General features: G+C 47.9%; 1 protein-coding gene across 15 annotated transcripts in view; it reads right to left on the bottom strand.

Moving 5' to 3' along the window:
• The window catches only part of KCNMA1 (potassium calcium-activated channel subfamily M alpha 1), a 751,400-nt gene that overhangs the window by 443,418 nt on the left and 280,817 nt on the right, over window positions 1-27,165 (bottom strand). The window lies entirely within an intron of this gene.

Genomic DNA, 27,165 nt, shown 5'->3' with positions numbered 1-27,165 from the left:
TCATCATACTGGCTGACACTTACGAAGCGCTTTCTCAGTGACTGGGCTTGAGATTTTGTCTGAATTTTCACAAGCCTATCAGCTCAGCCCTATTACTGTCCCCATTTTTGAGCTGGAACTTGAGGGGGAGAGAGGTTAAATGCGCGGCTTGAGGTCACGTGGCAAAGATGCTTAGTGGGTATTGGAATCTACGACTGGATTCCAAAACCCACACTGCCATGTGCTGCCCTCATCAGCGGGGTGCTGCAGGGGATACCACCAGGGGGGATGCTCTGGCCTCTGTCATACCACCCACCACTCCAGGCTGCAGCACATATTTTCCTGTGCTTCCGCCTTTCTGTAGGAAAACTGTGTGCAGTCACGGGCCACGTCTGCCAGGAGGATGCAGCCCCAGCTTCTGCTGTAGGGCCTGGCACCTAGTAGGCACCCTTTAAATGTGGAATATACAAGTGAACAAACGGTCAGTGCCTACTCACATCCTAAAAGACTGCAGATGTGCCTCACTCCACTCTCCTTTGGGGGGGTGAAATTAGGCTCAGGGAAAAGTGAATTTCAAGTTCACTAAGATTGGAGCAAGGTAGTGAGGACGTTAAAGAAAAAAGAACCCAGCAAATCCTGCAGGAGGAGAGCTGGGCCCCGAAGCGGCTATCTGCACAGCAAACACTTCCTTTCACAGCGCGGAAGCATCAAAGTCCTTAAATCCTTTACCAATGTTAATGTAATTAATCGTCACAGCAACCCATTTTATAGATAGGAAAAGTGAGGCACAGCAAGGTTGAAGTACTTGCTCAAGGATCCATGGGTTATGAGTGGTAGAGCTGGGATTCGAACCCAAGCCATCTAGCATGGAGAGCCCATGCTCTGGATCTCTCCACTCACTGTCTACTGGGTGTTGGCTGTGTGCAGGGATGGGGAGGTTTTGGGGGCCAGAGAGCTCCCGAAGAGTCCACCCCACCAGGCCTCAGGCTCAGGCTGAGAGGAGAAAGCTCTGCAAAGGCAGCAGCTGGAGGTTAAATTCTGAGTAATTAACATGTTTATCCATCATAGCAGAATTGTTCCCCAGAGAATTCAAGTGTCATTTCACTGTGCCTTTAATTGAGGAATGCTTTTACTGTGTCTTGCCAGCAAACACTAAGGGGGGAAGGGGCTGGCAGCTCCTGGACACAAAAAGGAGGGAACAGGGGCTTCTGTCTGGACCAGATGGAGCGTTACTGCTCGGACTGTTTTCAAGGAAACCGAGCTAGGGATGTAGGGGCAATTCTGGTCTGCTTTGGGGGCCCCAAGACTTGGAGCAAACAGCCTGAAGCACCTGACTTAAAAGTCACAGTCGGAGGGAGAGGAGGGACTGCACAGTCATTAGAGACAGCGACTCTGGACCTGGGCCGGGTTCAGTCCTTGGCTGTACCCCTGACCAGCTGTGTCACCTTGGCAACTTACTTCTTTTACTGCATATATAAAATGGGGATAATAATAGGAGTCTTCAGCAGAATTCCTCCTAAAAGCAGCCCTGAAGTCCAACACCTGGTACAAGTAATTTATCTGGAAGACGATACAGGGAAACAACGTAAGGTGTAGGGAGGTGAAACAAGACACCTTACCTACAACGTAAGGTGTAGGGAGGTGAAACAAGACATCTTACCTAAACGTAAGGTGTAGGGAGGGGAAACAAGACACCTTACCTACAACGTAAGGTGTAGGGAGGTGAAACAAGACATCTTACCTAAACGTAAGGTGTAGGGAGGGGAAACAAGACACCTTACCTAAACGTAAGGTGTAGGGAGGGGAAACAAGACACCTTACCTAAACGTAAGGTGTAGGGAGGGGAAACAAGACACCTTACCTAAACGTAAGGTGTAGGGAGGGGAAACAAGACACCTTACCTAAACGTAAGGTGTAGGGAGGGGAAACAAGACACCTTACCTAAACGTAAGGTGTAGGGAGGGGAAACAAGACACCTTACCTACAACGTAAGGTGTAGGGAGGTGAAACAAGACACCTTACCTACAACGTAAGGTGTAGGGAGGTGAAACAAGACATCTTACCTAAACGTAAGGTGTAGGGAGGGGAAACAAGACACCTTACCTAAACGTAAGGTGTAGGGAGGTGAAACAAGACACCTTACCTAAACGTAAGGTGTAGGGAGGGGAAACAAGACATCTTACCTAAACGTAAGGTGTAGGGAGGGGAAACAAGACACCTTACCTAAACGTAAGGTGTAGGGAGGGGAAACAAGACACCTTACCTAAACGTAAGGTGTAGGGAGGGGAAACAAGACACCTTACCTAAACGTAAGGTGTAGGGAGGTGAAACAAGACACCTTACCTACAACGTAAGGTGTAGGGAGGTGAAACAAGACACCTTACCTAAACGTAAGGTGTAGGGAGGGGAAACAAGACACCTTACCTAAACGTAAGGTGTAGGGAGGGGAAACAGACAACAAACCAGTGATGGGTGCATTGATGAGTCGATTATTCCCACGGTAGGCAACCGGGGCTCAGTCCCTCCAGGGGCTCTCCGAGGGGGGTGTCCCAACTGAGGGTGAGAGTTGGGTTGTCTGTTCCACTAACCCACCCATCGTTGCTAGAGGGTCCCTGCTGGCACTTCAGGCCTGGCTCTCACGGAGACAGAGCACCCTCGGGCAGGAGACGTAGGGAGGCACCTGTGCAGACGAAGTCCACCTTCAGAACCCACCCTCAAGAGACCTCTGGGACTGGCCATGGGAATATGGGTGGGACACTGGGAACATCTGCTTCAAGGCAGGTAAAGTACTTAGAAGAGTGCTTGGTTACGAGGGGACACTCCACCCTATTTGCTGTCACAGTGATGATGATGATGGTTACTATTACTACTACTGGCCTCAGGACGACAGAAAGGAAAACGAACTATCCAAGGATAATGTGGCAATAGCTGATGGGATGGCCCTCCTCTCCCCCAAGTCCGGCCCCACCTCCCACCTATCACCTGCCATGAATCGAGGGGTATCCTGCTGAAGGGAGACCTGCCTCCCCTCTGTGCCCTGGGGGAGGCTCAGAGAAAGACCAATAGCCGAAGGGCAGTGATGGGATGACATTCAGTAGATGGGGAAGTTGGAGAAATACCAGGATTTCCAGGCTGCAAGCCTCAAGACCCCACGTGAGAGTTTGGGGACCTGGAAGACAGAGGTTGGTTCCTCAATAAATCGACGCAAAGCCCAGTGACATTGATGAGAGGATATTCACTGGTTCATTGAACAGTCTTGACATAACATCTGTCTTTCTAGCATTGTGCTAGGCACTGGGGGTCCAGAGGTGAATTAGATACTGACCATAGCCAGCAAAGTGTGAAAAGGACAGAGGAGGGAGAGGGACAGGCATGAATGAAGGAAACTAAATGACTCCTTGGGGAAGGGCATCCGAGCGGGCTCTTGTCTAGCCATCATCTTTCAGGGCTACTCAGGGCTCTATTCCACATGGCCGGCCACACCTTCCAACATGGCTCCCCCACTCTCCCCCCCTTTATTCATGTATTGATAAAAAAAAAAAGCCTGTATAAAGTGGTTTTCCGTATCTGGCAGTGCTCCAAAAGCTTCACAAATTAACTCACACCAGCCTTATGAGGTTTTACAGAGGAGGAAAAGGAGCTCAGAGAGGTTAGGTAACTTGCCCACAGTCACAAAGCTGGGAAGGAGTAGAACAGTCCGCAGTCACAATCCACCCCCCTTCACCCCTCCCCCCCCACCCCACCCCCCAGCAGAGCCCTCCCTGCCTCTGCCCTGCGGAGCATGCAGTGAAGCCCAGGGAGAGCGCTCCCTCACCCAGGGTCTGACAGCCCTGCCCACACAGCTCTTGGGGCCCCTCACAGGCTGACTCATTGTGTTTTATATTCCACGTGCCTGTGTTTAGTCTCCCACTAGTTTGGGGGTTTTCTTTAAATTTTTTTTAAATTTATTTATTTATTTATTTTTGGCTACATTGGATCTCTGTTGCGGTGCACGGGTTTCTCATTGCGGTGGCTCTCTTGCTGTAAAGCACGGGCTTCAGTAGTTGTGGCACGTGGGCTCAGTAGTCGTGGCTCGCGGGCTCTAGAGCGCAGGCTCAGTAGCTGTGGCGCATGGGGTTGGTTGCTCCGCAGCACGTGGGATCTTTCCGGACCAGGGATCAAACCCGTGTCGCCTGCATTAGCAGGCGGATTCTTAACCACTGCGCCACCAGGGAAGCCCAGTTTTTTTTTTTTTTTTTTTTTTTAAGGAAAGGACTTTTTTTTTTTAATTAATTAATTTATTTATTTTTGGCTGTGTTGGGTCTTCGTTTCTGTGCGAGGGCTTTCTCTAGTTGCGGCAAGTGGGAGCCACTCTTCATCGCGGCGCGCGGGCCTCTCACTATCGCGGCCTCTCTTGTTGCGGAGCACAGGCTCCAGACGCGCAGGCTCAGTAGTTGTGGCTCACGGGCCTAGTTGCTCCGCGGCATGTGGGATCTTCCCAGACCAGGGCTCGAACCCGTGTCCCCTGCATTGGCAGGCAGATTCTCAACCACTGCATCACGAGGGAAGCCCGGAAAATACTTTTTTAAAAATAATTTATTTTTGGCTGCGCTGGGTCTTCGTTGCTGCGCACGGGCTTTCTCTAGTTGTGGCGAGCAGGGGCTACTCTTTGTTGCGGTGCGCGGGCTTATTGCTGTGGCTTCTCTTGCTGTGGAGCACAGGCTCTAGGCGTGCGAGCTTCAGTAGTTGCAGAACGTGGGCTCAGCAGTCGTGGCACGCGGGCACTAGAGTGCAGGTTCAGTAGCTGTGGCGCCCAGGCTTTGTTGCTCCGCAGCATGTGGGATCTTCCCGGACCAGGGATCAAACCCATGTCCCCTGCATTGGCAGGCGGATTCTTAACCACTGTGCCACCAGGGAAGTCCCTCCCACTAGTTTTTAATCTCCCTCAGAAGCGAGACCATACTGTCAATATTTATGGATTCCCAGAACATCATGAATACTTCAAAATAAAAACAACCCCATTTATCCACATGAATGCAAGCTCCATGAGAGAAGAGACCTTTGTTGGTCTGTTTGTCCTCTGCTCTATTCCCAGGGTCTGGCGGAATGCTTGGTACAAAACAGACACTCTAAAAATATTGCTGATGATTGAATGAGCAGACACATTTACTTGCACTCATCATGTGCCAGGCATTGTATCAGGAGCTCCGTATGCACTATCCTATGTTATCACTGCGGATGATAGAGGGGATGAATGATGTCATAAATAAATGAATGAAGGGGTGAGTAACGAATGAATGAGTGGGTAAGTGAAGGAAGGTATTTCAACGATGGCCTCCTATCCATTACCCTCAACACCCATGTGTCTCACTCCGCTGCCTCCCATCCCCCAACCATGTCCTGGTCCAGGGCCCCAACACTACCATCCACTTCTCGGCGTACAGGTGGAGCCACTCTCCAGAGCCAAATGTCCATCGGCACAGGCGAGAATAGTCGAGGAAGCTTTCTATATCCCACTTCAAGATCAGTGGGAGCCTTCGTGCCTTTAACAGGGTTAGAAGTTAAGGCTGGATGTGGAGTGAGGAGAGCTGCTCCCTGAGTGAAGACCTTTTCTGGCCCGCCCCATATCGTCCCCTGGCTGCCCGTCCACAGCACGGCTTCAGAGCACAGGGGAGAGAGGCAGAAACACACTCACTCGTTTACTCATTCACCCACAAACCAGCCTCAAGCAACTGAGCACCTACTGCATCCAGAGTAGTTCTGTGCTCTGCAAGGGACATGCATATAGATAAGTAGCAGTCCCTGACCTTGAGGAATTTATGATCTAGGAGGAAACATAACAGGTACATTAACTCAGATGTCGGCCATCTGGTTTATCCAGTGCCTGGTACCATGTGTACGGCCTCTGGTTTTGCCCTGAATGACTTACATCCTGGATGTGGCACTTGTTTGAGACCTTCCCTCCTGCCCTGCCCTCCACCCCATGCTCCCAGACACAGACATTAGGGAACAACACAGACATTCAAAGATTTCACAGGTAAGGTGGAGAAGGGATTTAAATCCAGTACCTCATGACAAGTGGGTCTAATAGGAGATGTTGAGTTTACCCAGTTCCTTCTAGGCCATGGTTCAACCAAGGATTCCTTCCCTGACCCTTCCCCACACAGCCCCTAAGGTAGAAACATGGTCCTGAGAAGCCTAAGTCCCTCAATCTCCCTCCAAAAGCCCCTTGACCCTCACCTTCCCACTAGATTGAGCTTCACTTCTATGGACATCATTAGGGATATTTACAAATATTGCAATTCTTTCCTCTTTCTGGGCAATTGGTAGGATATCTTCCAGTCTCCTTTGAAGTTATGTGTGGCCAGTGGTTTGCTCTGACCAATGAATCATAAGCAAAGTGATGTGTGCCATTTCTGGATAGAAGTTTTCCATCTAGAGGTGTACCATTATCTTAGGCTGGGATGATATGGGAAGTAAATGCCAAGATGGAGCTTCATTCAGTTTGGTTCACTGAGTGACTTTAATGACGAGCCTCCCCCTCTCCTCAGTGATTGATATTATACATGTAAGAAACAGGAAATAAACCTTTCTTGTGTTATGCCACTGCCAGGGCTGTTTGTTACTGTAGCATAGCATGGCCTAACCTGACTGACACAGCCTCTTTGATGCAGGACAATTCAGCCCTGCCCTGATCTATAGGCAAACTGTCGTACTCAACTAATTCTGGTGCTCACCAAACAAAGATCCTCCAGGTAACAGAATCCACACTCTGCAAAAGGCAGTTGATGGCATCTTTTGTTAGCTGAACATTCTCCCTGAGGTCTCACCCCTTGTTCTCAAGGGACTCATCAACACATTTTTTCTAAACAACATGGCAGAGACTCCCAAGGGGAATTCCAGAGAAGGAGCTTCTAACTGGCCCAAAAGAAATATAGTCTGGTAAGTGCCATGAGAAAGTGGGTGTCAACACAGTGGGGACATAAGAAATAGTGGGATTAATTTAGATATGAGATGCCTTCAAAAGGGAGGTGTGATATCCCCCAAATTTAATGAAGGTTTTTCTGTAAGAAAGGAAGGGAATAGTTCCCTAAGAACTGAATTTGTCTGTGGCTTTGAACTCTAAAGCTGATGCCTGGACCCCAGGCAAACTTGAAGAAACAGAAGGAAGAAGGAGTTCTGGTGGCTTTCTGGTGGCACTCTGTGTCACTGGGCCAAACCCTTCTCGACATTCAAATGTCAGAGCCTTGGCAGGCCTACCCACTCCTGCCCTCCTCCCAGCCACTCGCCAGGCCAGGATCCACAAAGGTAAGCACTTTCTGATTTGGACCCTGCCTCACTTCTCTCTCCTTCTTACCCGTCAACCCCACTACATCTGAGAATAGCAGACAGATCATTTGACCAATATATGATATGACATGACTCCAGCCTGAAAGTTACAGGAAAAAACCTGAACACAGCTCTAAAACATTTAGGAAGCCTGCGTTTAATGTAGAAACAAAAATCGACCCCACAGGACCTTTATGACAAACCAAGGCAGGCACCCATGGCCTACCCTGAACAAATGAGGACCTCTCATTGCCCAAGTGCACTTCAGTGTCCAAGGTCAGAGCTCTCAGGCTGCCTGGGTCCTTCACTGCAGCATCCTGCACAGGTTCACCCTGCCACGTTCTGTCCTTAAGCAGCTCACCTCGTGATTTCACATCCTCCATAAAAACGGATCTGACGGGAGAGCGGCCAATTAGACTGAGCTCACAGTCTCTCACAAACACAGCAAAATTGCAACTATTTGCAGAACAACCATCGAGGAAAAAGACTGGAACTTACCAGAAAAGATCTTCCACAACTAAAGACCTAAAGAAAGAACCACAAGATGGGTAGGAGGGGCGAACTCACAATGTAATCAAATCCCATACTCCCCCGTGAGTGACCCAAAAACTGGAGAATAATTATAGTGCAGAGATTTTCCCACAGGAGTGAGAGTTCTGAGCCCCACACATCAGGCCCCCTAGCCCGGGGTTCCGGCACTGGGAAGATGAGCCCCCAGAGCATCTGGCTTTGAAGGTCAGCAGGAGCCCCACAGGACTGGAGGAAATAGAAACTTCACTCTTAAAGGGTATGCACAAAAATCTCATGGGCACTGGGACCCAAGGCAAAAGCCTGGGCCAGACCTACCTGCTGGCTTTGGAGAGTCTTGGGTGGGGGTGGGGGGTGTGCAGGTCACCCTGGGGACACAGACACTGGCAACCACCATATCTGGGAGCTCCCTCTACCTCAGAAGCTGGTGATGCCATTAGCTCATTAGCTCCAAGACCTGGCCCTGCCCAACAACCTGTAGGCACCAGTGCTGGGACACCTCAGGCCAAACAACTAATTGGGTGAGCACACAGCCTCACCTATCAGCAGACAGGCTGCCTAAAGACAAAAGAGCCCACAGCTGCCTCTGGACACGCCCCTAGACATGGCCCAGCCCACCAGAGGGCCAAGACCCAGCTCCACCTACCAGGGGACAGGAACGGGCCTCTCTTACCAGGAACCTTGCACAAGCATCTAGACCAACCTCACCCATCAGGAGGCAGACTCCAGAAGCAAGAAAACTACAATCCCGCAACACAGGCCCGATCCTACCCTGGGACCAGCTGGGCCCTGGCCCTACCCACTAGCAGGCCAATGCAACCTTTAGGACACCCTGGGCCCCATACCCAACTGTGACATGAACCCTCCCGCCCCACACCTGGCAGTGATCTGACACCAGCTCTGGGACCCCTGGGCCCTGCAGCCAGACTCTAGGAACCAGCTCTGCCTGCCAGTAGTCCGGTACTAACCACAGGGTCTGGTTTCACCTGCCAGTGGGCGGGCAACAGCCCCAGAGCCTTCGGGACCCTGAGTCTGCCCACCAGTGAGCGAGCATTAGCCCCGGGGCCCCCTAGGAGTCCGCAATCAGCCACCTGGTGACCAGGCACCACTGCAGCAGCCAGCAGCCTCCGCACAAGGCAGGACCTGACGACCAACCAGACTAGGGGCCAACCAAGCCAACAAGACCAACCACATAGCTTGCCATAAGAGAAGGACGCGTGCAGCCCTCTTAGGGGGAAGCCCTAGAGCATGCAGCTTGGGTGATGAGAGGGGAGTGCACCGCTATGATGCATAGGACGCCTCCTACGGAGGACCACTTCTCCAAGGTCAAGAAACGTAACTAACCTACCACACAGATGAAAATACAAATAGCAACCTAGACAAAATGAGGTGGCACAGGAACATGTTCCAGAGGAAGGAACAAGATGAAACCCCAGAGAAAGAATTAAGTGAAGTGGAGACAGGCAATCTACCTGGGAAAGAGTTCACAGTAATGATTCTAAAGATGATCAAAGAACACGAGAGGAGAATGGATGCACACGGTGAGACGTTAGAGGTTTTCAACAAAGAGTTAGAAAATATAAAGAACAACCAAACGGAGATGAAGAATACAATAACTGAAATGAAAAGTACACTAGAAGGAATCAACAGTAGACTAAATGATACAGAAGAATGGATCAGTGAGCTGGAAGACAGAGTAGTGGAAATCACTGCTGCTAAACAGAAAAAAGAGTGACAAGAAATGAGGACAGTTTAAGAGACCTCTGCAATACCATCAAGTGCACTAACATTTACATTATAGGGGTCCCAGAGGGAGAAGAGAGAGAGAAACGGCCTGAGAAAATATCTGAAGAGAAAAATGAATCTGACTGTGTCCATTCTCTTAGGGATTTTTCTAATGAAATTTCATATTTATGCTGTTAATGACTCACTACTTTGCTCTCCCTAGGAAGGCATTTAATCACTTCTGATTTAATCAAATCACTTCTGGGGATGATATATCTTTAAGGTAAAGAGTTGCATTACTCACAGTGGAAATTTTTGCTTTGCGATGGATCACAATGGAAAGAAGACCATTCTGATGTTATGACGCACAAAAGACCTCTTCTTGAGTACCTTACACTAAACATCATTCTATCATATATACCAAGTAAGCCTCTCACACACAGCTCCAAGAATACCACATGAGCATTCATTCCTAAATAAGTGACTTTTGCCCTTGTCAGAGGAGAAAGGATCAGATTAGGTAACTCTGCCTACACGGTAAAATTCCCCTGAATAGGAAACCTCTTCTCCCACAGGTAGAAAAGCAGCTCAAAGAAGCCCAAGTTCTGAGGATATTGTCACCCACAGGTCATAGCTAGTTACTCATTAATTAATTCTGAACTAGCTTTGTCCCATGTCATCCAGCAGACAGAAGAAGAAGAGACTTACAAGCTGTGTGCATTTAAATTAATATTTTTAAACATCATGAGTGCACAATTAATACTTTCAAAGAACACGTCCACACCAGATCAGGCAGTGTTGTTTTTTTCTGCCCCTGTCCATATGCCTGTATTTTTAATTCCTTTTTGGGAGGAAGATAACAGTCCTAAGTTTGTTTTTTTTCTTCTGTGGCTCAGAATAACCATCTTCTTTCTGCTTCAGTAAATCATCATTGCAGCTTGAAAGGGTTCCTAGAAAGTTCTGGTTCCATTCAGTCTTTAGGAGGAGAAGGAACCTACAAATACTGAGAACTAGTAGCTTCATGCACGAGGGAAGTCGGCTTCCAGATGATATGAAGCCCATTAATCAGGATAGGTAAGGTTACGCTGCAGTAACAAAGAAACTCTAAACGTCCAAAAACTTAACTTTTCATTGTTTATTTCTCACTCATGCAAAGTCACTTTGGGTCTGGTGGCTCTCCAAGGCAGCTTCTTTAAAAGAGATGACTAGGAATCCAGGCTGGTTTCATCATGTGATTCTAGCATCTCAACACACAGCTTCTGCGATCGCCATGAGAAGGTAAGAGTGGGCACAGGGAAGCAGGTAGGGGCTTAGCACTGACTCAGGCTGGAAGAGACACATGTCATTTCTGTTCCACAGTCCACCCAACTGCAAGAGACCTTGGAAGAATGGGAGAATCCATGGTTATCTGGTGGTCATTAAATGTCTCTCCACAATGGTTATCACTTTACAGTCTTGGGACACTTTAGTATGTTGTGATCTACTTAGCAACTCTTGAATTCCAGACCTTAAAGTCTGTGCTCCAAGTTCATCATGAAATCATCACCAGAGGTAACAAGGGGATACAGAACACGGTGCAGCTCACCGGGGATGTGGCACAGGTGTGTTTATTTGAATCCAAAGGTTTCTTGTCTTTGTCCTCTGAGTATCCCAGAAGTGCCATACGGAACTACCACTTGTGCTTTGGAAAGAGAAGATGGGCCAGAAGAGAGTCACCTTGAGCTTTTCACGAGAGCCCTGCTCCTCAAAAGCAGAATAAAAGTTGTCAGGGTGAGAGAGGGAGTGAGCGCTGGGAGGATATCTCACTGCAAATTTTCCTCTGCCTGGGAGCCAACAGATAAATGAGATCATTGTTCCCAAACGCTGGGAGGAGGACTGAGATGTTAAAAATATATATAGACTCTAGAAATTCTAATTTAGTCAATGTAGAGCAGTTCCCAGGAATCTGCATAGTAACGAACACCCCTAGATAGTCCTGATAAACAACCATATTTGGCAGCCATTGCACTGGAGGAAAATACAAGTTCTCCACCAGCAGTAGGACTGATTTATTCAGTCTTAAAATGATAGCCAGGACCAAGTAATTGGCTGAACCAAACTAAGATCAGCAGACCACTGGGCTCCCATCAACCTCTGATGGAGGGCAAAGGGTCTGAGGCTGGTGTTCATACTGAGAACAGACTGGCACTTCACAGAAGTGACTGGTCCTCTCATTGGGAAACCAGAGCTCCCAGGTGTTTGATTTTCCCTTTAGTGACAGGTAGAACTCCCTGGCAGGATGTTGATGAGCTTGGAAGAATGGGTCTGAGGTGGGAAGAGACTCGAACGAACAAAGCCTTTGTCAATGGTAAGCTCTGGCCTCTCCATTACCCTACCAACTTGGGAAGCCATTTGGACACAGGCACAGGATGGGTCCAAAAGAACAGCACTTTGCTCTGGATGTGTGGGTTTGCTTCTTATACCCTCCCTAACTGTGCTCAGGGCCATCACTTTTTAATAACACAATTCTGTAGCAAGAGCTTTATCATGATGTACCTACTAAGCTGTGAGAGGGGTAATATGAATGTGTAGATAGCTCTGGAAAGCTAAGAGTGATAACTTAGTGATTGAAGAAAAGTTGTGTAATATAGTAAATATATATATATATATATTTTTTTTTTTTTTTCCCCACTTCTCTCTCCTGCCACACATATCACTGTAAACCTTAGAGGTCAGGTGTCATGTCAGGCCTGTGGGATTTCACTCCTGCTGTAGAGTGAGGGGCATGGGGATTCAGGGGTAGGAGTGTTCCAGAGCTGAGATTGGGCTCAAAGCAGCAGAACCACCCACTGGCCTACAGCTGTCATGGGTAAGAACTAAGAACTGGAGGCCATTTCTGGAGAGAACATTCTATGAGCTTCTGACTGGTCCTGAGGTAGATACTCAGATGCTTGCCATGATCCAGTTTCAGCAAGACAAGAGGATAAGAAGCAATATCTTCTCTGGGGATTCTGGGGGCAGGGTGGGCACTGAAGCAAAAGGAATATTTCTTCCTCCTAACACCTGGACTCACCACGCACCACCGCAGGCTGCCAGAGTGGATGGGACCAGAGAGCATGGCACCCAAGACAATGCCCACTCTTCAGACTGATCCATGCTCCCTGCAGGAGTGGGATGGCAGCTTCAGAGTCAGGTAGATATGGCATCCTTCCTAGCTCTGGACTGCCCAGCTGAGAAAATTCTCCAACTCTTCCAGTTTCCTCATCTATTAAATAGGACAACTAGACCCACCCCACTGGGTCCTGGTGACAATTAAATGATGCAACGCAATGAAAGAACCCAGTACCGAGTCTGGCACATTGTAAGTATCCAGGTCTTAGTTTCTGCAGCGAGAGTGGCACCCATCCTGCCCATCTCACCAAGCCACTGGCAGATGATAAAAGGGAAAAAGCCCTGGAAATACTAAAATCCTTGTGTGGCTATGTAGGTGATTTTTGTCATGTTCTTAGCTTTCCTGAAGGTACACAGCAAGAGTTCAATCAATGCTCCATCCTGCCTGGAAATGGGTTTCGTTAGTAGCTGAAAAGCCAGGCCAAAGTGGAAGCATTTCAAAGTGTCCAAGTTGTCTGGGCTGGAGCTGCAAATTTAGGGTTATCAAAGAAGGAGCCAGGGAGAGGCAGATTTCTGAACAAATCACTATAGCTCTGGTGAGTGAGTGAGTGAGTGTGTGTGTGTGTGTGTGTGTGTGTGTGTGTGTGTGTGTGAGTGACAGAGACAGAGAGACAAGGAGAGAGAGATATTAACTTTGAACTGACCAGAAGCCTTTCCTTCATTATCATGCTGATTTAAACTGCCAAGACCTTAGCTGGGTCAGGCCACTGAGGAGGAAAGACAATAGGAAAACAGAAGGTGACTCAGGAGGCAAACACCTCACTGGTGCAGCGCGGTAAATGGACTCACTCTTTTGCTAAATGTCAAGTTAATATTTCTCTTGGCACCAGCTGCGTCCCTCCCCTCCTTCCCCCCCACAGTGAGCCTGGTCTCCGGGAAGCCCGCCCTTTGGCAGCCGCCCAGCCTCAGCACTGGGACTTGAGGAGGGCACGACGGCTGGCACACTAAATGCACACACCCCCAGCTCAGCCGCAGAGGGGAAGCAGCCTTTGTGTGGAGTAATATCCCCTGCTGGCCTCCGGATCTGGCTGTGGGGAGCTCTGGGCTTCAGGCTGCAGCTCTGGCAGCTGACCATGCCAGGGAGTGGCACTAACAGAAGTTTTCCCCTGTCCTGCTCACAGGCAGGGAATAGGCAGACAAGGAGAGAGGATGACCTTCAAGGCCAGTTACCAGTTGGGACTTTGTGCTCCCTGCACTGCCCCAACAGTCTCAGGCCATCCTCCACAGGATCAGCACCGTCTCCCCAAATGGATGACCTGCCCAGATCACTCCCTAACTCAGAATCCTTCCCTGGCTACCTCTGGCTTTTAATATAAAGCCCAAACCCTTAGCAAGCCATTGAGGACTCAGGTTGACTCCACTGCTCAGAACTCACACGATCCCTTCACTTTGCCCCTTGCCCAGCCCTAATCATCAGGATGATGGTTGTCTATTTCAGGGTCTTCTCCCCCCATTCTTTAGTGCAAGGTCTGTGTCTCTCACCTCTGTATGCCCAGGACCACCTTGCACTTGCATGGGGCCTGGAACAGGGAATGTGCTCAGAAGCAACTGGAAGGTCATTCATTAATTCCTCAGGGCGTTCTACACATTGTTCCCCGGTCTACCTTCCACCTTCTTCACTCCAGAAACCATTCAGGCGTTCCTCACTCTCTAGAGGGTCCTGCCCCTCCTCTTCATTTTCACCATCCTAATCAATCTTTGCAGCTTAGCTCAAGTCCCCTGCAAGTCTCACCTTCTCTGTGAAGCCTCTTCACTGTTCTGTTTTTTCTAAGCATCTATTGTACCTGATAAACTGCATCTCCCATGTGGAGCTTCATAATGGAAGGTTTTGTAATAGTTACTTAACACCTCTGAACCCAATCTGTAACCATGGTTAATAATAGGTTTGCCGTGAGTTTTAAATTAAGACACAGTATAAATAAAGCACATAGCATAGTGCCTGGCACATAATAAGTGCTCAAAATAGGTTTCTTTGATGGTGATGGTGGTGATGATAATGGTGATATTTCTTCTTTTTTTTTTTTTCCAGTATCTCAAACCCCAAATTTTCAATCCCCTCTTTGACAGAAGGACCACTGCTTTCTTTGTCTTGACAAACTTCAAAGCATACAGCCCAATGCTTAACCCTTGGTGGAAGCTTTATTGATAATATTAATACCACTGATAATATTTTGTTATTGATATTAATCATGTTTGCAGGTTTGACAGCATAGTCATGGAGAGAGCATCGGATTAGGGGGTCAAACACTGACTTTTAGTCCTGCCTTCCCACTCTGTGACTCAGCTTCCTCTGCTGTATAAAAATGAGTTTTCTAGAAGGATCTGAGGTTCCATCTAGTAATGATATTGCAATTCTGTGGTTATTAATGAGACTAGTTGACACCAAAGTGAGCTGGCCCTCCATCCATATGGGCCATCCCTTCCCAGTATGCCTGACACAAATGCAAACACACCAGTGGGGAAACAGCAGAAACTGGGATTTAAGTCAGCCGACCAACAGGACACCAGTCCTCACTGCAACATGCAAATGTTTCCAGTTTTAAAAGTTACTCCAGGCAGTGTCAGGGTTGACATTCCCTCTCCCAGCAGTGGGTTAGCAACAGATGTTGCAGCAAAATGATCCCGACTGGTGGTGCTTATTAACCCTTCTGCACGGCGCACCCATCTTTGCTTCTGGGCCCACACCTTATGACTCCTGAGGCAACTTCACCTGCCATCCCTGGCTTCTAGAGTATCACTGCCCTCCTGTCTGGACAAATTCGGATCATTAGCAGAACAAAGGACTGAGCATCAGTCCTATCATCAAATACAACCACATCTCCTACATTTCTGCCCAGAAAAGGCTATCCCTGCCTTTCTATTCTGAGGACCCCAGAGGAGTACACACAAGATGACCCCAAGGATCAAAGTATGGACTCTACTCCAGTGTTTACAACCTGACTGGGTTATCTCAAGTAAATTATTTAGTCTCTCTGTGTCTCGTTTTCTTCATCTATAAAACTGCAATAGCGGGCCTCCCTGGTGGTGCAGTGGTTGAGAATCTGCCTGCAGGGGGACACGGGTTCGAGCCCTGGTCTGGGAAGATCCCACATGCTGCGGGGACACGGGTTCGAGCCCTGGTCTGGGAAGATCCCACATGCCGCGGAGCAACTGGGCCCGTGAGCCACAACTACTGAGACTGCGCGTCTGGAGCCTATGCTCCGCAACAAGAGAGCCCGCGATAGTGAGAGGCCTGCACACCGCGATGAAGAGTGGCCCCCGCTTGCCGCAACTAGAGAAAGCCCTCGCCCAGAAACCAAGACCCAACACAGCCAAAAATTAATTAATTAATTAATTAATTTAAATAAAAAAAAAAACACTGCAATAGATATCCACATCGCCTAGGACTGTCGTGGTTGTGGGGCTTAAGTAAAATAAAACATGCAGAGTACTCAAGGCATAGCCTCGTTTACAACAAGCACTCGATAAATGTGTATTATCATCACCCATGATACTGAAGAATGGGTACATGCTTATTTCTTTCTTTGATTTTAGAACCAACCACACTGAAGGACCAAAATCTCAGGCAGGCAGGCCGCAGTGTAAGGCAAAGCCCATCAAGTCCCAATAAAGCCAGAAAAAGCAAAAAAAGGCCCATTACCCCACTCTGCAGATTATCCTTGGAAACTGTTCAAAGCATTGTACACTCTGATGTCAGCATGTGTGTACTCAGAAAACGCTAGTGTGACTTCCTATAAGGCTTAGAAAAACGTCCCGTGGAAAAGAAACTGAGCCAAGAACATGGGTATAGCTTAACTAAAATGTTTGCCCACACCAACACCCAGGCCCCCGTCCATGGTCCTGAAAGAGACAAGTGGACAAAGGCTGGTAGGAAGTCATGACTTCTAAGAGACTGCCAAGGCGGAAAGGGAGAGACTCTTTGGAATTACGTTCGAATAATGCAATTATTGAGAATAAATGTGTTCTGGCTCAGTAATTAGGCTTCGCCACCTATTGTGCTCCTGATTCTAAACTTATCATCAAAAAGAACCTCATAATGCATACCAGAGCTAACATAAATTACTTGGGGAATCATTGGCTCCCCTCTGTTGGCCTGGATAATAAGAAATTGAGCAACATGAATCTCCTATCCTGAAATGAGTTAATTCTTCTATTCTCTAATTTACCTACTGCAAAGAGATGGCAGAGAATATTTATTAAGAGTGAGGCTAACTCCTCATCTAAGAGGAGGCACTTTGGGGCAATTTCTTTCACCTCTTCATGTCTCATTTCATTCATCTATAAAAGTGATCATAAAATAGTACTCAGTTCATAAGGTTATTTAAAAATTAAATAAGTAATGCACCTAAATTGCTTACAAAGTACATGTATCACTGTAAGAACACAGCAAGTATAAATATTATTATTATTAATACTATAATGGTCTCCATTGTTATTATTGTTCCAAGTCACACTTAACAAAGATGAAAGCTTCTTTTTCCCTCCTGCATCCTGGTTTGCGTGGATGTCCTTCCTTCTCCTGCTCCTATTATCAGCTTCCTCTATCCCCCTCCTGAGCAAACGATGGAGACAGACCAAGTTAAGAGATGGGAAAGTTTGTTTACTCACCCACCCACTGAGTTCAACATAAAAAGAACTCAGAAATTTCAAAGACAGTAGAACCACAAAGGCCACAATTCCCCTAAAGGCCATGGAGAGCTTAAGTGCCCTCAGTTCCTATCATGACAGAGCCACTCTCCACCCCTTGCTCAGCCATGCTTGAGACCACACCCCACTTGCTTCTCCATCACTCTGTCAGCCTCCAGAGGAGCTCAGCAGGCTCACAAGGCTGACACAAGCTGTGCAGACCTCCAAAGCCCAGGCTCCAATAGCTTGGCTCCTGTGAAGAATGCTCAGTGCTCCCAGCCCACGACCCAGGAAGTTCAGCAGCAGTATGGAAGACAAGCAATGAGAATGATCCCATCTGATCCTGAACCCCCAATACTTTCCTAAACACTGCCATGCACCTTACTTCCTTCAATCTTCTCAACATCCCTCCAAAGCAGACAAATAGTGTCATCCCCATTATACAGAAAAGGTAGCTGAGGTCCACAGATTGATGTGACTTTCTACAAGTCACACAGCTACCAGTGAACAGCAAATTCAAGACAGCCCAGGCTGGCTCTTCAGGCAACAAGGTTTAGTGAGAAAAGCATGGGAAAGTAGCTGGGGAGAACTCTGAATCCCAGTTCCACCTCTTACTAGCTGCATGACGTAGGAAAGGTGACTTCACTTACGAGGACTCAGTTTTTCTCATCTGTAAAATGGAAATAGTACCTTCAGAACGCTGAAGGGTGAACACTAACGTGGCACAGAGATGGAGCTAAATAAGACGACGCTGGTGTCATTATTGTCACTATCAGTCTAGCTCAGTTCTCTTCCCAGTGTTCATAGCCACATGGCATCTAGACTAAAGGAGGCAGTAACATAGACTGGCTTCAAACAAGTGCTAGTGTCCTACTGTCCCCTCCCCCTCCATCCTCCCTGATGTACCTGCCAGGCACCTGGCTTGAACAGCAAAGAGCTCAGTGATCACATGTGAGTTACCTGGAAAACTTTTCAATCCCATACTGGCCTGGCTCACCCCACCTGGCCTACTCCCAGGCTCCTAACACTGGCTGGCAGCAGATCTGAGCATGAAGAATATAGTAACTAATAATTCAGATAATCCTGATCATCCTCATGTTCAGTGTATAAAATGTGCTTTATGTTATATGGCATCATGGCAACAGTGGGTCAACGAAACATATCCATTTCCATAAACCATCTTTTCCGTCTTGACTGGAACCAATAAGGATGAAATGATGCTGAAGACAGAGGCAGTGAAAGGCACTTTATAATTATTGATATTTAAACACCACCGATATTCTAATCTTTATTTAATAAATATGGCAATGATCAAGAAGATAGATAATCTGTCCCCTCCCCCCCCAGACTGCCCTATGGAAGGCTGCAAAGCCTTAAAGAAATAAATTTTGGATTATCTGCTCTTTTGGCTTTTCCAGGCTGCCATGTCCTTTCATTTAGTGGATAATCACAAGAAGTCTGTAATTAATTAAATGATATCGTGAACATAGATGGGATTTACTCAAGGCTACAAATATTCACAGCCCCAGGTATACTTTTCGGGGCCCTGGAAATAACAAAGAGGGACAAGACACAGTCCCAGTCACCAAGGAAGTCACCACCCAGTGTGGGAAAAGGATTACAGAGGCAAATTCAGAAGTAGTGTAATTGGCCAAGAGCTTGGAGCTGTGGAAGCACAGAGAAAGGGGCACTTTGTTTGAACTCTGGGCACTTAGCTCAAAGCTGAAACCTAAAGGGGGCACAGGAGTTGGCCAAGGGAGGGGAAGGGAGGGGAGAAATGAGAAGTTGCCCTGAATCAAAGAAACATGTGGGCAAAAACCCCTTTGTCAGAGAGCTTGGGGACTTCAGTGCAGACACTGCAAAGACATGAGGTGGTGAGCAGCAGGTGGTCATCCATAAACACAGCAACTCCCCGTCACCCACCCAAGGGTGTTCTTGGCTTGCTCAGGAGCTGAAGCAGCCCCCAGCTGCTGCCACCTTCCGCCAGCAGGGCTGGTTCCAGGTAAGCTGTTCTGCCCCAGGGTCGTGGATGATTTGGTATCTCCTTCAGGCTCAGCCCTGAAACCCCACCTCCCCACCTGCTGCTGTAACTCTAGCTGCCCCTCCACCTGCCTCCCGGGGTGGCAGAATGGACAGCCCCGCCATCTGCTTCCCTCCCCAGAGCGCCAGATATGGAACACTGGGGATTTGTGGGGTCACCAGGCAAGAGCTAGGAGAGTTTGGGAGTAACAGGGAACTAGGAACATATCTGTGGGATGGCAGCGAGGAAGCCGGAAAAGACAGGTTAGAGACTGAAAGGAGAGAAACAGAAACCACAGAAGCACGTGGCTCTCAGAAGAGAGTCATTTAGCCTTGTCTTAGCTTCCAAATTTCAGACAAACTCAGAGAGATACTGGATTCATCCAGCGATGAGTCTCTGCCGTAACCTAGTTAAAGACAACTTTTCTAGTTTCAAAGATGAAGTTAACAAATAAAAAAACGATTCTTCACTCTTTGACCAAGTGGGGCCCTTACAAAGAGAATGCAGACTCATCAGCTATGAGAAAAATAAACATATTATTTTCATTCTGTTTCCTGCCTGGAGCTCCAGGATGGCTTCACACGGTCAAGGTGGGTCTTGATTCTACCAGCCAACTCCAGAAGGTAAAATAGTAAAGGCACAGGTGTAATAAGGAGGATGTGAGTCTTAATACCTTAGACTGCCCTGGACAGAGGGTCTGTTGGTGCCCCTCTTAATGGACTAAATGGATGAGACACAACTTGTACCAAGAATAGCCTGGCAAGTGGTCCACACATCTTTCAAACCACATCACTTCAAACCAGTCCTATGCTTACAGTTCAAAAATAAACTTTGTGCATAAATTCCAACTACCACACTGCAATGAAATTGCACCGTTTTTAGCCCTCAACTCATTTTGGGCTCAAAATGATAACGAGAGCCTCACAGCATTTGCTTGCAGGACCCAGCCTTCTTGAGAGGAATCTCCCCAGGCAACAGCTCCAGTACATCCTGCATTAGAGCATATTTCTGAGGAGAAGCACTTGTGCTACCTGAGAATACTATAAAGTCACTCTGCAGCTGCTGAAGTGTTGCCTAATTGAGAATCTGCTTTAAAGAGGATGTGAGTGTGATGTATAATTGGCACATTTTTCATGCTTCTGAGACTAAGCTATGAGCTCCTTGAGAGGTAGAACCCACTTCTCAGCTCACAACTGCCGGAAGCATATTAAAGGGTTTCAACACATGTATCTGTTGAATGAATAAATGAATAAAAGACACATGATATTAGGTGAATTACTGAAACAAGAAGATAAAGTGAGCCCCAAGAGACTTGCTCACCTTCTTCAGATGTTGATCACTTGTTATTTACTCGATGATGCCCCATGGAAGATGTGCAAGTCACCCACCTGACCCCACTGCACCTCCTCTCATTTGGCCTGGTTTTATTTTTCTCCGGGCTGCTTATTATGCCACCTGACCTACACACATTTTACTTGGAAATGTGTTTATTTTCACACACTGTGTAAGGTCCAAAGAGCAGGGATTTTTATCTCATTCGTTCACCGCTATAGCCCCATTACCTAGTACTGGCCCATAGCAACAGTTCACGAAACATTTTGGGAGAGCTTCAATCATAAGACTTTTAAAAAATGGCTCCATCTCTAAATAGAAATGACTGAAGATATTTCTGCTCCATATAGCCTGGATCTTTGTATGTGTAAATTAATCTAGCAATTAAGATGTACTTGAGGAGCATTACTCTAAGAAATGTAACCGTTTCATCTTGCATGGTTTTTCAAACCTTTGCATTATGGCCCCAACATAACATTTGAGCTTTATTATATCATTTTCATCTCTATCACCATCATCAACGACAAGCACAGAAAACATCTACTACTGCCTGCTGAGTACAATATGTGCTGATAATAGGTGTTTGGCAGACAGAAAACGAACAGGATGCTGAGGTCCCTGGCCTCAAAATGCCTGTCTGAAGGAAGCATTAAGACACACACATATATATGAAACAGATACTGTCAAATGAGAGGTTAAACTAGTGCTGTCTGATAGAAATGGAATAAGGTGAACTACACAGGTTAAATTTTTCTAGTAGCCGCATTAAAAAGTAAAAAGAAACAGGTGAAATTAATTTTAGTAATATTTTTACACAACCCCAACAGATATTATCATTTCAATGTGTACCCAATATTTTGAAAATTTTGTCAATGAGATGTATTATTTTCTCTTTTTTGTACTTAATCTTTGAATACGTATATGACACAGCACATCTCAATTCAGAGTAGCCGTATTTCAAGTGTCTAATAGCCATATGTGGCTAACGGCCACCATATTGGACTGCTTCAGTTAGACCAAAGGGTTTTCAGAGTATAAAGGAGAGGTGTACCTTAGGGGGCAGGAAAGTCTGGAGAAGGCCCCATGAGGGACACCCCTCTCTTCCCTCCTTTCTTCCTCCTCTTTCCTTCCCTCCCATCCCCCTCCGCCCACCCCTTGGAAGCAAGGATGGTGGTGGCAGGGACACACAGGCATCCCAAGAAGAAAAGGAACAAAAGGAGTGCCTAGTCCTACCCACTGAGAACCCTGGCTCCATCCCATCTCTTGTCTTTATTCTCTCAGGCACAGTCAGAAAAGGTAAAATCCCATCCGAGCACTAATGAGAGATCTGGGTCTCTGCCTACAAGCACTAATGTAAGATTCCTCTGATCTCTAAAGAAAAGAACATTCAGGCTTTAGGCAAGCTGAGGGACTTGAAGTTGTTCTCAACCCTTACAAGCATCAGACTTACCTAGAAGGAGTTTTTAAAGTGATGATGCCACAAGCATACACCCCCAGATTCTGATTTAATTGGTCTAGAGTGAAGCCTGGGGATTTTGGCACACTTTAAGGGCTCCTAGGTGATTCTAACGGTGTCTAGGGCTGAGACCTGCCGGGCTGGGGTGTAGGAACTATGGGGTAGAGGAGAGGAAAGAACAGCCTGTTCACTATAGACTCTGTTACATACAGTGCTCAGCACTGCACTTTATGTACATTTCCTCATTTGATCCGTATGAGATAATATACCCCTATGAGACAGGTATCACTAACCCCATTTTACAGGTGAGGAAACTGCGGCTCTGAGAGGCTAAGTGACTTTTCCAGGGTCACACAGTCAGCAATGGGCAAAGAAAGAAATTCAAACCATGTCTGACCCCAAAATTCACGCTCATCCCTTATCAGCCCTTGTCCGTCCCTCATTATCCATCCCACCCCCCATGTCTCCCACCCCAATCTTGGTTCAAGGTGAGAAACTGGGATGGGAATGAGAGGACAAAGATAACCAGGCAGGAAGCGGTTGGGGGCGGGGCGGAGGGGGTGGTGGGAAAGAAAAATAGTAGTGGATGCATCAGGAAGGGGGAGGCAGTCTTCAGAAAGGGCCAGTGTTTCCCGGGAGACTTTTGCAAGTACAAAGAGACTGAATATTGAAAGAGCATGTACGGGGAGGGCACCAGTACCGATCGCTAAACTTGTTTGGTATCATGACAATGAGAAAAGAAGCCCCAGAAAAAAATAATCATTATCTGGCTTCCACAGGGGAGCCTGCCTTCCCCCATCAACGTACAGACTGGAAGGAAGGCCAACGACCAGAAGATAAAGAATAAAGTGGCTGTAAATACAGATATGCTCTCTTTCTTATAGTTCTTATCCTGTCAAATCACCAAGCAGTGAAAAATTAACCCAGTACTTAAAAAAAAAAAAAAAAAAGGGAAGAAGAAAGGGGGGAGGGGGAGTGAGAGAGGGAGAAAGGAAGAATCTGGTGATACTGGAAGAGAAATCAGTCTTGCCTGACAGTATTTAAATTGAATGTCTGTGAGCATGGCCCATAATTTTTAGCGAAAGTAGAAGCTATTAAAGAGTCAGTGCACCAGATTAAAATTTAGAATGCTATTTTAATAATACTGAATTCTACTCAGTTTCAAATGGCTGTCATTTTTAAGCTCCACCAATTTGAGAACATTTGATGGATGGCGTTGGGAGCTGAGTGTTGGGAAGCCTGAACTTGACGGGTGCAGCTCAGCTGACACAGCCAGAGAGATGAGCTCCCATCTTTAAGGAACTAAGCCGACCAGGCTGATGGGCCAACTCTGAGACTGCGTGGCCACCTGTTCACTAGCACAGATAGTCTCTGCCTTACCTAAAGGAACAGGCAGAATAAGAGGATGAAGGAGCCATCATAAAGGAAAGCACTGTGAAGGGAAAGAATGCATCACACACCTGCCACGTGTGGGGCTGTGCTTGCCACTGGTTCATGGGCCATTTCTTCTGGAAGCTTCCTCCATCCCACTGCCCATTTCTAACTTAGAGAGTCAATCAACAAGCGGTTGGACTAGTGGCATGTCCAACATGTGGCTGGACACAGGCATGCCCAGGGTGTCCTGGAAGCCAGAGGCAACTCATCTGTCACCTTCATGAGACGCCCCACCCTGAGCAACTGGGATTTTGCTCTGTCTACCAGCACTGTACCTGGTACACAGTGTGTGGGTCCTCAGTAAGTATCTGTAGGCCTCCCTCTCATTCAACATATTCCTTGCTCTTAGGTGTTTTAACTTTACTTGGGGCAACAAATAAATATTTACCAAACAGCACATACGAGCATTAATGGAGAGGGAATCAGAGCGCTACACAGAGAAAACAGAGGGAAAAAAGATTTCTCCTCGATCCTGAAAAATCAGTTTAATATCTTCATCCTTCATTATTACCACTGTGGTCATCCTTAGTGCTGTTCACAAATATCTCCTGCTCTTCACCTACGGGCACATGCAGGATTGTGTTTCCCTGCCCCTCTTTGAAGTTAGGCTAAGCCAGGAAACCTACGAGGGCCCATGAAATGTCAACAGAAGTGGCAGGAGCCACATCTTGGCAGAAACTTCCGGAGCTGTGCACAGTTCTTCCTGTGCTCTCTTCCCCCACCACAGCACCAGTGGAAGCACATGTGGAAATAAGGCTCTGGGGAAAGACAACATAGGCTCCAGAAGCCTGTCCAGTGTAAAGCATGGAGAGCAAGAGCACGAGTGGGAAACACACTTCTGTGGCACCGCCCTACTGAGATTTGGGGGTTGTTTGCTACAGGAGCCCATTCTCATTGATCATCACATCCAAAAGAGCCCATGTAACTACCTGCCTACCGTAGAGGTACATCACCCTGTACGGGAAAAGGTGAGTGAGCCGGAGGGTCTTTGGAAAACAAGCAAACAAGATTCTAGTCTTTTTCAGTCACAGACTCTGCTACTTTCTTTCAGAGATTTCCTCTACCGGGACATTCTGAAAAGACCACCCAATTTCCAAAATCTTCTGAGTTAGGAACCCCAGATTCCTGCCTTTTATGTCTGCACCTCCTGCCCTAACCCATGAAGGAAATGTCCTTGTGCCTCCTGCCAACTGTGCTCAACATCGGGTCTGGATTCCTGGCTCAAGACCACGTTCCATCCAGACCCCGTAGGATAAACAGGCCTCCCCGGGGCTTCCTCTTGTTGCCTGGGATGGCTCCACCCTGGGCTCCCTCAGCTCCCTAGTGAGAATCCTCAGCTTTGGCCAGGGTCCCATCCTGGCCCTCAGCCTCCTACCTCCCTGCTGTCCCCACTGCCTGCCTGCCTCCCCTTCTCATTTCTGGGTCTTCAAAGCCTGTTCCCATCCACCTCCTCCGGAAAGTGCCAGCACAGACTCCAGCCCATTCTGTTCCCTTACCTCCCCAGCTCTGAACCCATCCGACACTCAGCCATACCCTGTCATAGGAAGAGTGTCACCTCGCTCATCTGGGCAAGTTTGGTCTCTTCAAAGGAGTGCACCTCTGAACCTTGATGCCTTCATCTGTGAAACGGGGTCACAGCTCTGACCCATTGGGTGAGATCATGTCTCTAAAGTACCTGTCTTGATGCCTGGCACATAACAGCTGCTCAAGAAATGGGAGATTCCTCCCCACTCCCCTTCTGCACAAGGAGGTCTGAGCGTAGAGGGTGGGGCCAGCTCTTCCTCTCCCCAAGGAAGCCCATATGTGCCCCCCAGAGATGTGTCTAGTGCACATATTCTCAATGGGGCATATCTCCTCCAAGGGGGCAAAAACGGGTATTGGGGCAGGGGGGTGTGGGTAAAAAAAAAAACACCTCACTCCTCTTGGGTATAAGCTCAGATAATATATACAGTATGTAAACAGATAAATTGCGTATCTATGATGTTAAAATTTCATCGGGGGCTTCCCTGGTGGCGCAGTGGTTAGGAATCTGCCTGCCAATGCAGGGGACATGGGTTCAAGCCTGGTCCGGAAAGATCCCACGTGCCGCGGGGCAGCTATGCCTGTGCGCCACAACTACTGAGCCCGCACGCCACAACTACTGAGGCCCGCACGCCTAGAGCCTGTGCTCCGCAGCAGAAGCCACCACAGTGAGAAGCCCACGCACTGCAAGGAAGAGTAGCCCCCGCTCTCCGCAGCTAGAGGAAGCCCACGCGCAGCAACGAAGACCCAACGCAGCCAAAAATAAATAAATAAATTAATAAATAAAATTTCATTGGGGGAGGGTGGGGATGATGATTAGGGGGGAAAAAATGTACAACAAGGCTCCCTAAGCAGGCAGCAATGAAAAACTGGTTGAGAAACGCTGGTCAGATGCTACCTCCAAGCAAACAACAGGCAGCCTCTCTCATGCCCAGCTCAGCCGAGCCTCTCACCACCGGTCTCTTACATTTCCTCTCCCGTGTCTCTTCCAAATCAATAATATGATATTTTCGAAACTTCTATCAAACCCACATTCATTCCTCCTCCGCTCCCTTCCCAGCTTCTTCACTCCTTCACTGATCTAATCTGCTGCCTCTCCTGGGACGTGAGCCGCGCAGCTGGCTGCCGAGAAAGCAGGCGGTGGAGAGCTGAGAGACTCCAGTCCTGGTTTTCCAGACACGACAGACAGGGTGGAGCTCATCCCCACCTCCCGCAGCAGCAGGGCTGGAAGGAGCTGAGTGCCCCTGCCTCCCCCACTCCTGCCCCTCGCCTCTACCCAGATGAGGCCACCCGTCCAGGCTCGCCTGCAACTTCCCTGGGAGCTAAAGGAGCCCCCCCACCACCACCCCCGCTCCCCAGGGGGGGCAGAGAGGTGCGGGGGAGGCTTGCCCGTGGGTGTGGGCGTCATTGGTTTGTTGGAATATGTCAGACACTGTAGCTGGGCTCACCCAAGGTGGATTCCTGCCTGTCCTAGAGGCTTAAGGCCTGCCTAATCACCTCTTCTGCAGCTGTGGATGGCCATGTCATACCCTCTGCATGGGAAGAAGGCTGATAACAAGGAGGAGGGAACGACTTAACCTGATGCTGCCCTTCCCCCCTCTTCTTCCTAAAATACACACAAAGTCTGATGCCGCCCATTCATCTTGTGACCCTGAGGGAAAAGCCAGAGAATCTTGACATCCTAGAGAGGTCAGCCTTGACATGCTATAGCAGCTGAACTGGCCGCAGCAGCTACCTACGTCTAGACTTCTTTTTGTGCAGAAAAACGCTTCTCTCTGTTGGTCCCCCAAAGCATCCTAAGTAACACAGGGGTCAAAGGTGAGATGCATAATACTCTCCCCCACCTGCTTTCTCTGCCGTCTCTTTACAAGTACATCTCTACTACAAACAGGAGTGCCATATGTCTCTCACTGTCTGGGCATGCAACAGGGCTTAGAGGTGCTCTGCCACATTGGCCACACTCCCAAGGTCACGGCATCTCTGCAGGGGGATAAGCATATGGGTTTTGCAGTCAAGTGGACCCAGGTTCTAGTCCTGAATCTCCACCAAATGCTGTGTGACCTTAGATAAGATACCTGACCTTTCT

Source organism: Balaenoptera physalus (assembly GCF_965194825.1).
Source record: "Balaenoptera physalus genome assembly, chromosome: 14".
In the NCBI taxonomy this organism is placed as follows: domain Eukaryota; kingdom Metazoa; phylum Chordata; class Mammalia; order Artiodactyla; family Balaenopteridae; genus Balaenoptera; species Balaenoptera physalus.
The sequence above is the reverse complement of the archived record's forward strand: the minus strand, read 5'-3'. Positions and strand labels throughout refer to the sequence as shown.